General features: G+C 46.4%; 1 pseudogene; it reads left to right on the top strand.

Annotated features, from left to right (window-relative positions):
* Nucleotides 1-5734: 5734 nt before the first annotated feature.
* Nucleotides 5735-7302, top strand: LOC102244941 (annotated as a pseudogene).
* The last annotated feature ends 4360 nt before the right edge of the window (nucleotides 7303-11662 follow it).

Genomic DNA, 11662 nt, shown 5'->3' with positions numbered 1-11662 from the left:
GGGATATGTTAGGCACCGTGCACGGGATGTGTCACATCAGAGGTGTGAACTCTGCAGTTGGCCCCAGTGCCCTAGTCCAGTTTGCACGTGCTTGCTCTTTCCCTAATCCCCACTGTCCTGCGCCATCCACAGGACTGGTTCTCATGGCTGACTTGCTGATCAACAATGAATTAGGGCCAGACCTGTCTTAGTTGGTTCAAGCTGCTATACCACAATACCACAGACTGGGTGGCTTCAGCAACGGATATCTATTTCTGCAATCCTAGAGGCTGAGAAGTTCACCATCAAGGTGCCAGCAGACCCAGTGTCTGGTGAGGATACGGTTTCTTATTTGCAGAAAGCCATCCTCTCCTGCATCCTGCCAAGGCAGAGAGAGACAGAGCTCTTGTCTCTTTCTCTTCTTAAAAGGCACAGTCCCACCCTGGGGCCCTACCCTCTTGACCTCCTCCAACCTAATCTTACCTCCCAGAGGTCCTACCTCCAAATGCCATCACATTGGGAATGAGGGTTTCAACGTGTGAATCGGGGAAGACACACACATTCAGTCCATAGTAAGACCTCTCCTTGAACTCTAGCCACCTTGGCTGGGGTTTGCCCTCTGTGCCAAACTCTTGCCAGACCCATATTTCTGTGGTGAGGGCCCTGCCCTGAAAGCCTTGGTACTGCCTAGACTCCTGCCAGTTGCATAAATCATTTAGAATCAAAGCCTTGCCACTTACCCAACTTTAAGAAATGTCACTCTCCCAAGATTCCTCCTGCAGCCCACAGCCCAGCATTTGGAGATTTTTTTTAAACTAAAGGCAGCTGGATGGAGTCAGAGTTTACTCCTGTCCCCTGGGCTCTGTCATTTGAACAGCAGGCTGTCCTTTCCCCTGTCCCCCTACCCTGTGGGACCAGTCCTGCAGCTGAGTTCATTCATCCCACTCCCTGTCCCTCCATGGTCTCCTCTGTACCACTCTCCAATTTGGTCTATTCTGCCTAAGAGCCACTTCCTGTGCATTTATCCATTCAGCCAACGGTCATTAGCAACTGTCACGTGATGGGCAGTGCTGAGGACTGAGTTAGAGAACCTTGTTGGTACCCCTCAAAGCAGAAACCCCTGTCACCTGGAAAAGGCAGGTGCACCCTCACAACAGAGCTTCTTAATGGAAGAGTACTTGGTGCTGAGCCAGCATCCCTACCCAGCAAAAAAAAAAAAGCACATAAAAGCCTTTCTACCACCCAGGATTGGGAGGAGAAAGGCCAGACCTTGGCATAATGATCCCAAGCTCATTAGTGGTTCCAAGTGACATGAGGTGGCCTGACAGCAGGGCCCGGCTTCCCAGAGCCCAGGATCTGAGGAGGGGTGCCGGCAGGAGGTAGCGTTCCCATGGCGAGGCTCTGGTGAAGCCTTTGCAGCATCCAAGAGCTCTTAACATGCTCAGCTTGAGCTCTGCCAGGCCTTATCTCAAGAGCCATGTGCTTGGCACAGGTCTGGGGAGGCCTGATTCATCAGGAACCCTTGAGAGCCTTGGCCAGGGCTCTATAGACCTAGAAAACCCTACACTCTCTTTTGATGTGTTTCTTCTCCCCTGAGAAAAGTAGGAGTTAAGAGATTTATGGAGCCTCAGCCAGGCCTCCTTCCCCCACAGCCACTCCCTTGGGCATGCCCACTGCTTCTGACACAGCCACAGCCAAGAGGCCAAAGTGCACGCTCACATGGGGAAGGCAGCCAGTTGCCAGGCTCCTGCGCCTGGAGGGAAAGAGGGCATTTCCCCGGAACGTGCAGGCAGACGTTAGCTAGAAATTTACCGTGGTTTCTAAAGCCGCAGCAATAACCAGAGCACCCTGCATGCCTGACAAATGCCTGACAAGCACTCCGGCCAGCCTCCATCCCCCCTCCCCACCCCGTTAAACCAGCAGAGCTCAGCCCCTGTTTCTGGGGCCTTGAGTTGGCTCAGTGTGTTCCTAAGAACTGGACACTCCCCACCCCACCCCACCCCACTGCTCCCCCGGCCAGGAATAGTATCAGGCAGCATTTGCTATTCCCAACCCCTGGAAAGAGCCCAACACAAACCGGTGCAATGTTGGTCTGCGAGTGCTCCCCTCCCGTGAAGACGCTGCTGTGGCAATAACGTCAAGGATGCAGAGAAGGCCCCTCCACCAAAGAACCAAGTGGGCCTTCCCCACCTCTAACACCAAGGACGCTGATAATGCCCGGAGCTGCTCAAAGCATGTGAATATTGTAACCCATTTAATCCTCACAACCACCCACGAGGGAGGTTGGATTACCCGGCTCCCTTCACAGATGTGGGAACTGAAACACAGATTGGTTCTGGTCTTGCCCAATGTCACGCAGCCAGGGGAGGGTGGGGCAGGATCCAACCCCAGCACACATTCCAGGAGACATTCCACTGCTTCTCCTCTGTTCCCACCCAGCCTTCTGTGCCCTGACCGCAGCAAAGTGATTCCCAGGGCCCTCCTGTTGGGTCCCAGCTGCTATGGGTCAGGCCTTCGGGGGTGTGTGTGGGTGGGGGGGCCTATAAGCCCTCACCAAGCTCACAGAGGCCCTGGGATGAGAGGGATTATGCGAAACATAATTTCTTGTTAGATTGTCCATTTTTTCCTTTCAGCACGTTTCTCGTTTCAATCGTTCCTTTTCCTTTCTAGACCCCAGGAGCCAGAAATGCATACACGCAGTCTTTGCATTGATGTAAATAACCGTGGCTTATTGAACCCATCTGCTGGGGCTGTGGTTGAAATCACAGCCCTGCAGTGTTTTCCACCAAGCGACCCTCAGGCACCGGGAAGGTTAGCTGCTGCCCTGCCAGGCAGGTTTGTCCGGCTCCCTGCAAGAAGGACTCTCACTATGGAAATAGGCTGTTTACTTTCTAGGTATCCTCAGAGCTCAAAGTCTTGCTGTTTCTCCTCATGAACTCTCTTTCCTCTTCTCTCCCCTGTCACCTCAAAAAGCTGCCTCCTCCCTCCCAGCCACTCAGACTTCCTGGCCCCATCACTCTGTCCTGGGACCAAAGGTTTGAAGTCAGACAGAGCCAGTGTGTGGAAACTGTGGCCACAGTCCACGGTGCTCACTACTCCTACCCCAGCCCCCATGCATCTTTCTTACTCTTCTTCTCCTTGAACTGGGGCTCCCTTTTTTCCTAATAACAATAAAAGTAACAGCTAAATGTATCAGACACTTGTTATGTGCTAGGTACTGCAAGTACAGTCATGCGCCACAATGATGTTTCGGTCAATGATGGACTGTGTATACCATGGTGGGCCCATAAGATTATAATGGAGCTGAAAATTCCTATTGCTTAGTGACCTCGTAGCCATCGTAACGTTGTAGTGCAACTCATTACTCACATGTTTGTGGAGATGCTGGTGTAAACAAACCTACTGCACTGCCAGTTGTATAAAAGCATAGCACCTACAATTATGTCCAGTACACAATTCTTGATAATGACAATAAACCACTATTACTGGTTCAGGTATTTGCTATGTTATACTTTTTGTTATTATTTTAGAGTGTACTCTTTCTACTTAGTAAAAAAACAGTTTGCTGTAAAACAGCAAGCAGTGTTACACCAGCAAAAGCCTCGTATGTCTCGTGTTTACTGCCTCTCTTGATTGCATCATTTTCTCTTGTGCTTGATTTAACCTTACGTTTTGTACAGGTTTGTAGCCCAGGAGCCATAGGCTATACCATGTAGCTTAGGTGTGTAGTAGACTATACCATCCAGGTTTCTGTAAGTGCACTTTGTGATGTTCACACAACAACCCATTTCTCAGAATGTTTCCCCGTCACTAAGGGTCACCTGACTGTATTATTTGGCTTTAGTCTCATAGCCACCCCAGGAAACTGACACACAGGCAGAAGTGAAGTAATCTGTCCAAGATCAACAACTAGTAGGAGGTAGAACCAGGACATGAACCTCAGAAATCTGGCTCTAGGGTGGGGGTTCTTAGCTACTACAAAAACTCAACTGCCTAAGCCCCACAGGTCTGGAAGCTCTAGAACCCCGGTCGTCTGCTACAGGTGGTTAGTCTTGTCATCTGGTTGAGTTGCTCTTTGTTTTCTGGTTTTTCTTTTGCTTAGTTGTATTTTGTTTGCTTTGTTTGTGTCTTTCTCTTACTTCCTGTGTCCCCTGAGTGTCACTCCTTAATTGAACCTTTATGATAATCTACAGGTTCATCTTTACTTCTCTCTTCTTTTTCTCTTTTACCCCTCTCCCACATCCAATCAGTAGCCAAGTCCTCTGGATCATCTCATTTCAGAAATATTTAATGAGCTACTCTTATGTGCCAAGCACACAGTAGGTGAACAAGGTAAATGGAGTCTCTGGGCATGAACTAGCTCCTTGGTGGTTGGCATGTGCTCCATAGTCTGATACCCACTGGCCTAGGAGATAGCTACTGGACTACTGGGTTCACTTTGTTCCACACACCAGGACCCACAATGCCAATCCCTCCACCAGATTTCCATGTTCAAATCCCACCCATCTTCTAGGCCTATCTCAGTGGTCCTGCCTCAGTAATACCTGCTATTACTCACCACCTTCCCTTCACCCCAACTGAGATCAATCTCTCTCTCCTCTTTAGGAGGTAGAGCTCTCAGAGGATCTCAGTGTTTTTCATTGCATTTGCTACTTTCTATCGTGTAGTATTGTTATGTAGGTGCCAGTCTTATTGCCATTATTAGATTGCAAACATTTTAAAGAGCTATCTCTTAACCAACTGGTCAGATGTTCAGAACACAGCAGCCAAAGCAAGCTTTTAAAAACCAAAGTCTCAGTATATCACTCTTCTGATAAAAACCCTCCAGTGGCTCCCCACATCACTGGGAGTAAAACTCAAAGTTCTTTGGTCCCCTTTATCTTTGTGGTCTCCCCTCCTACCACTCTAACTCTCCCTCCCTACATTCTAGACACATGACTTCAAGCATACCAAGCATACTCCTGACTTAGGGACTTTGCACTGGCTCTCAGATCTACCTAAATGCCCTTCCCCCACATAGCAGAGAGGTCTTCCCTAGAGAACCTATCAACTAAGGGATCTCTGAGAGGAACAGGGAACCAGCCCAGACCTCCTCTTCTGAGTTAGGAAATCTCACATGTTCACTTTGCTCTCTTGCTTCAGCAAGCCTTCTCTGGAAGGACATTCTGTCCAGTTCATGCTCTGCACTGGCTGCCTTGTGATCCTGAAGGAGGCCAGCCAGCCACACCCTCTCTGGGGACTTCATTCCTTTTCCTATGTGGGGGCTCACTCACATGGGAATTTCCTAGATAAACCTAGGAAGGGATGAGCCCCTTAACCCCATGTGGGGTGTGGGAGGCTGAATAATAGTCTACCAATGAAAGGTTTCTCTGAGAAAGTGATACTTAAAGAGACACCCCAAAAAAGAGCAAAATAACCATCAGAAGGAATGAGGCCCTGGCTGGTTTGGCTCACTGGATAGAGCATCGGCTTGGGGACTGAAGAGTCCCAGGTTCGATTCCGGTCAAGGGCATGTACCTTGGTTGTGGGCACATCCTCAGTAGAGGGTGTGCAGAAGGCGGCTGATCGATGCTTCTCTCTCATCGATGTTTCTAACTTTCTATCCCTCTCCCTTCCTCTCAGTAAAAAATCAATAAAATATATTTTTTTAAAAAGAAGAAGGAATGAGGATGGAGCACTCCAGAATGAGGAAATAAAGGCACAAAAGCTGGGTGATCTCTGCTGACTGTGGGAAAGTAACTCCTGCTGCTGCACCATGGTGTCCGTCGGGACTCTCACCTTCAATGAAGATGGGCACCCTTTCCTCGTCACCACAGATCAGGACTGCAAGTCTCCTCTTATGGAACTTGTGGCCCTCAAGTCTCATATAGTGGCAGCAAAGGCTGTAGCAAATAAAATGAGAACATCCCTTGGACCAAGTGGCAGGGGATGAGGATGTCGATGTGACTGTAATGATGGTGCCACCATTTTGAGCATGATAAACGTTGATCATCCATTTGCCCAGCTCCTAGACGAACTGTCCAAATCGCAGGCTGAAGAAATTGGAGATGGAGCCACAGGAGTGGCTGTCCTGGCTGGCGCCTTGTTGGAAGAAGCTGAGCAGTTGCTGGACCTCAGCTTTCACCAGATCAGGATCACGGAAAGCTCTGAGCAAACCTACCGCATTGCTATCTGGCACCTGGACAAGAAAAGTGATAGTGTCCTTGTTGACATCAAGAACAATGAGCCAAATTCAGACTGCAAAAACCATGCTGGGCTCCAAAGTGGTTAACAGCTGTCCCCAACAAATGGCTGAGATTGCCTTGAATGCTGTCCTCCGTGTGGCAAATATGCAGAATAGACGCTTTGAGCTCATTGAAGTAGAAGGCAAAGTGGGCAGGAGGTTGGAGAACACTGAATCTATTAAGGGCATGACTGGGGACAAGAATTTCAGTTACCCACAAATGTCAAGACAAGTTGAAGATGCTAAGAATGCAATTCTCACATGTCCATTTGAACCACTGAAGCCGAAGATGAAGCATAAGCTGGATATGACCTCCGTCCAGAAATATGAAAAGGAGAAGTTTAAAGGGATGATTCAGGAAATTAAAGAAACTGGCACTCGCCTCGCTATTTGCCAGTGGAGCTTTGACGATGAGCAAATTATTTACTTCTTCAGAACAACTTGCCTGTAGTTCATGGGGTAGGAGGACCTGAAATTCAGTTTATTGCCATTTTGACAGGAGAGGGATCAGCCCAGGCTTTTCAGAGCCCACAACTGAGAAGCTGGGCTTTGCTGGGCTTGTAAAAGAGATCTCATCTGGGACACCTAAAGGCAAGATGCTGGTTATTGAGCAATGAAAGAACTCTAGAGCTGTAACCATTTTCATCAGAGGAGGAAACAATATGACCATTGAGGAAGCAAAGCTATCCCTTCATGATGCTTTGTGGGTCATCTGGAACCTCATCCATGTTAATGGTGGAGGTGCTGCTGAAATCCCTGTGCTCTGGCAGTTAGCCAAGCAGCAGATAAGTGCCCAACGTTGGAGCAGTAGCCATGCGATCGTTCGAGGATGCCCTAGAGACCATCCCCATGGCCCTTTCTGAGAAGAGTGGCATGAATCCCATCCAGATGACGACTGAAGTCAGAGCCAGACAAGTGAAGGAGATGACCCCTGCTCTTGGGATGGACTGCACAATGCTTCATATCACAATGGATACGAAGCAGCAACATGTATAGAAACCTTGATTGGCAAAAAGCAAAAGATATCTCTTGCTACACAAATAGTTAGAATGATTTTGAAGATTGATAATATCCGTAAGTCCAGAGAATATAAAGAATAAAGAAAAAAAATTAAGATACAATGTAGTAGTAGGATTGACTACTGTGATTAAATAAATGGGTGTCTTGTGATATAAAACAACAACAAAACACAAAAGATTAAAAAAAGAGAGAACTTGAAAAGTTCAAGGAACAGAGAGAGGCTAGCATTATGAATGACCTTGGGGGACATGGGAAAAGTCTGGAGATTTTTACGAGCAAGGGTAAGTTCATGAGAATAATAATAACAAATAACAACAATAGCTAACAATCATAGGCATAGTAACATATATATGTACACCAAGACTTGCAGGTATAGTTTTAAGTACTTTATTTACATCAATTAAATTCTCAAAACTTTGCATAAGGAGGTACCATTTACTCCCATTTTGCAGCTGAAGAAACTGAGGCACAGGGACGTTAAATTACTTGCCAAACCCACAAAGCTAGCAGGTGGTGGAAGCCAGAATTCAAAGCCAGGCCATCTGGTTGGCCAGGCCCTGCTTTAAGCATTGGGCTGTCCTGCCTTTCCCGCGGAGGACTTCACACAGAAAGATCATCCTCTGTGTGGCAGGGGAGGAATCAAGGATGCTTCCTAGGTTTTGAGCTTGAGCAAGTGAGAGAGGAGTAGGCCTGGTAGGAAGGGTCCCCAAGCCCGGAATCTTGCCCTTAGGTAGCCCCTAAGCCGGAGTCAACCCTCAGCCACATTCTAGAGAAAGCCCAGTACACAGATGCCAAGGTTAGCCTGCACTGGCGGGCCTGTGCCAAGAACCACAAAAGCCTCATTTTATTTAAAACACAGTGCTTGGCAGAATTCCTGACCTAGACAGAGACAAGCCCATTACTTCATCTCATAAGCTGCATTACAGCCTCTGTTTTCATGTATCTCTTAGCAAGGCCTCTCAGCCGAAAATCCAGCCAGCCCATCAATCACTCCTCCCGGAGGCCCACAGATCAGGCTGCGGAGGTCGACATCCCAGCAGACACCCGTAGACATTTTCACATGGGATTAAGCCCCAAAGACATTCCTGTTTGTGCATAGGGGGCCTTGTTGTTTTATATTTTTTAATTAAAAGCAGATTTTTATCAATCTCCCCAAAAAATCTATTGGGGGAACTGTAATTTTGCTTCCAATCTTCCTATTTAATACTCCCCTAATGCCCATAAAAAGCTTTGGAGTTTCAGTTCACGATTTTAATCTTCACAGATAATTAGTGGGTAGAATGACTTGGGGAGAGAAGCAGGTATATATTTTCACAACTTGGTCAGGAGTGGGTGGGTGAGTTGTGTGGAAGGTCCCCAGGCAGTCTTGGCACATCTCCATTTCTGAAACATAAACACACAATTCATTTGAAGGAGCATTCATTTAGGCTCTTTCATTGCTGCCATAAAAAGTGCTTTCCCCTCTTATTTCTGACGCACCTTGTAATAATGCCACTTGGCTCTCCCACCTTCAGCGGCCTCCTGCAGGATCCTCAGTCATTCCCCTGCCCCATGCCACCTCGGCCCCACCTACTTGTCTTATATTTGCAGTCAGTCCCCCTTGGACATGGTCAGGCCTTTCCTACAGTCCCTCCTTTCCTCTGTTCCTCCTCCTTCCTGCTCAGCCCACTCCCCACACTTCCCTCCTTCCCCTCCTTTTCCTCCATTTCTTCTCCTTACAGCCTCCTTACAGCTACTATTACCACTAACTGATCACCTTCTACATGGGTCAGAAACTGTTATAACACATGTGTACTTACCTTAAAGCCTTATATTATTTATGTGAAATAACAGTGTTACACATAACCACATCAGCACACACACACTTCTTAGACATTTAAAGAATCTAAGGCCAAGCAATTTTACTGAAACCCTTTTTCTCCTTCATTTTCTCTGCCTTTCCACTCCCCTTTATCAGATATATATATATATACACAAACATACATACATACACAGATAATACACATATATACAGGCAGGCAGGTACACAGATGGAGACAGAAGGGCAGACATTAGAACAGACACTTAGAAGAAAGGCAGAGAGACACACAGACAGATGGTAGATGGATGGATGGATAGATAGATAGATAGATAGACAGATAGATAGATAGAGGAGGAGGTGGGACTGCAACAACAGGCAAAAGTCAACCAAATACCTCATTCCACATTTTGGTCCCTTTTCTCAGCTGCATTTCTCCCTCCACCTTTATTCCCTCTGCTCTTCTGCTGGGTGGAATCATAGCCCAATGAAAAGTCCTTGAGGTAGATTTTAAAGGCTGGAAACAATGAGAACTCAGAGGCTCTGTGGTTACCAGGTGTGAGTCAGGACACATGAGATAATGGGTGTGAACGATCTTTTTTGACAAACAGTAAAGTTCTCAAAGGTGAGAAGGTATCAAAATCATCCATAATTTAATAGAGTTCAAGGTCTGAGGGGAGGTGGCTTACGACAGTGGTTCTCCACCTGGCTGTGCATTTGAATCACCCTGAAGACTTCTTAAAACCCAGATTGTTGAATTCCACCCCCAGGAGTTTCTGATTCAGTAAGTTTGGGTGGAGCCTAAGAATTCACTTTTCCAACTATTTCCCAGATGATGGTGATGCTGCTGATCCAGGGACCTCACTTGGATAACCACTGCTATTAAGTCATGGTCAGAGGTTAATTTGGATATTACAATGGTGTTCAATCATGTCTCTTTAATTAAGTCATATTATCTGGCATATTTGAAAATGAAGGAAAGAGCAGCGATTTGATTGTTTTCAAGGTTGGGTCAAGATTTCAGAGGATGACTGAACTTTAAATGATCCACCCCACGTTTTCTGACACTATCTGGAACTCTCATCTCCGACTACCATAAGTCTACCCATTTGGCTCCTCGTCCTGCATGATGAAAATAGAGACCTTGTCTGTCTTATTGAATACTCGAACTCCAAGACCTGAAGAGTTACTCTACCTGGAATTTCAGATGTTTGTGTGTCCGTATGTGTATATATAAATAAATATGTAAAAATGTAGATGTATGTTTGTGTCTGGTGAATGAGCCAGTGAGTGAATGGATAGGTTGCCCTACATGATATAGGCAGAAGAATGGGCTCAGAGCTGGGCCAGCTGGGTTTGAGGCCCTGCTCCACTGCGTAGACCAGTGTTAGTTACTCAGGCTTAGAGCCCCGCGCAGGAAATCTCTGAAATGGCATTGCTCATTATGCTAAAAAAAAAAAACAAAACAAAAAAACAAACAAAAAACACCCACCCCCGGGCAGGGAAGGAGCTTCTCAAATGGTTCTCCTGACCTGACAGAACAATCCAACTGGTGGGTAAAAGAAGCCCTTAGGGAACTGCTCACGTCCCCTGCCCGCTCCCCGCCGTGCACTGACTCCTTGTAGAGTCTGATCCTCCCTCCAGAGCGGGCAGCATTTGAAACTGACGTGAACGAAGTTGCACGCAGACGCCCACGAAGATGGGCATTTCCTCTTTGAGCAAAAAAGGCAGTGAATTCTTGGGAACCACACCCGGTTTCTAAAATTGGGTCAGCTCATTATTGGCAGTCATTCTCAGAGGCCTCGAGGGCAAAATAAGTCAAATACAAAATGGCTATTAACTTCCTGAAATTTCAAACCAGCTGGGGAAATTAGAAAAACTAATAGGAAAATAGATCTTGCAACCCTGAAACTGAGGTAACTGAAAAAAAAATGTAAAGATGAGATCAATCACGGAAGAAGGGTCGTTTCCGGAGGACGAGGTATCTCTAGCGGGACTGAATTTCAACACCCCTGGGAAAGGTTAAGGAAAATTAAAGGAGGCTCTGGAATTTGGGCTGCACATTAAAATCACACAGGGAGCTTTCAAACCCAAACAAAAGTAAAGCATCCCAGGCACTACGGCAGGCAATTCAACAGAAATTCTTTCTCCATACATTTTGTAACTCTCGATATAGAAAATTTTAAGAATATGCAACGTAGACAGAACACTATGCTACCTCATTCCGTTTTGTTAATTAACTGCTGGGAACCAGTTCACCTCTGTCCCCACCTACTTCCCAGACCCTAAAATATAATTATTTTGAAGCAAATCCCTGATGTCAAAATTTAGGATGTATCTCTGAAAGATAAGGAGTCTTTAAAAAAAAACTTTCTTTGTAATAAGTCCTCAAATAATCTATCAAAATCTAATGTCCCCTGTTGTTCCATATATTTTTAACCATTTGTTTTGGTTGGAATGCAAATAAGGTCCGTGTGTTAGAATTTGTTGATATATCTCCCAAAATTCTTTTAATCTTTTGTGGGTCATCCGCTCTTTCTCTTCCTTTTTATTATGCAATTTCTTTTTCTTTTATGAAGAAACTAGAGGCCCAGTGCATGAAATTTGTGCACCAGGGGCGGGGGGGGGGGGCCTCAGCCCCG

This window comes from Myotis brandtii, unplaced genomic scaffold (assembly GCF_000412655.1).
Source record: "Myotis brandtii unplaced genomic scaffold, ASM41265v1 scaffold363, whole genome shotgun sequence".
In the NCBI taxonomy this organism is placed as follows: Eukaryota; Metazoa; Chordata; class Mammalia; order Chiroptera; family Vespertilionidae; genus Myotis; species Myotis brandtii.
This window is presented reverse-complemented; position numbering and strand designations above follow the sequence as displayed.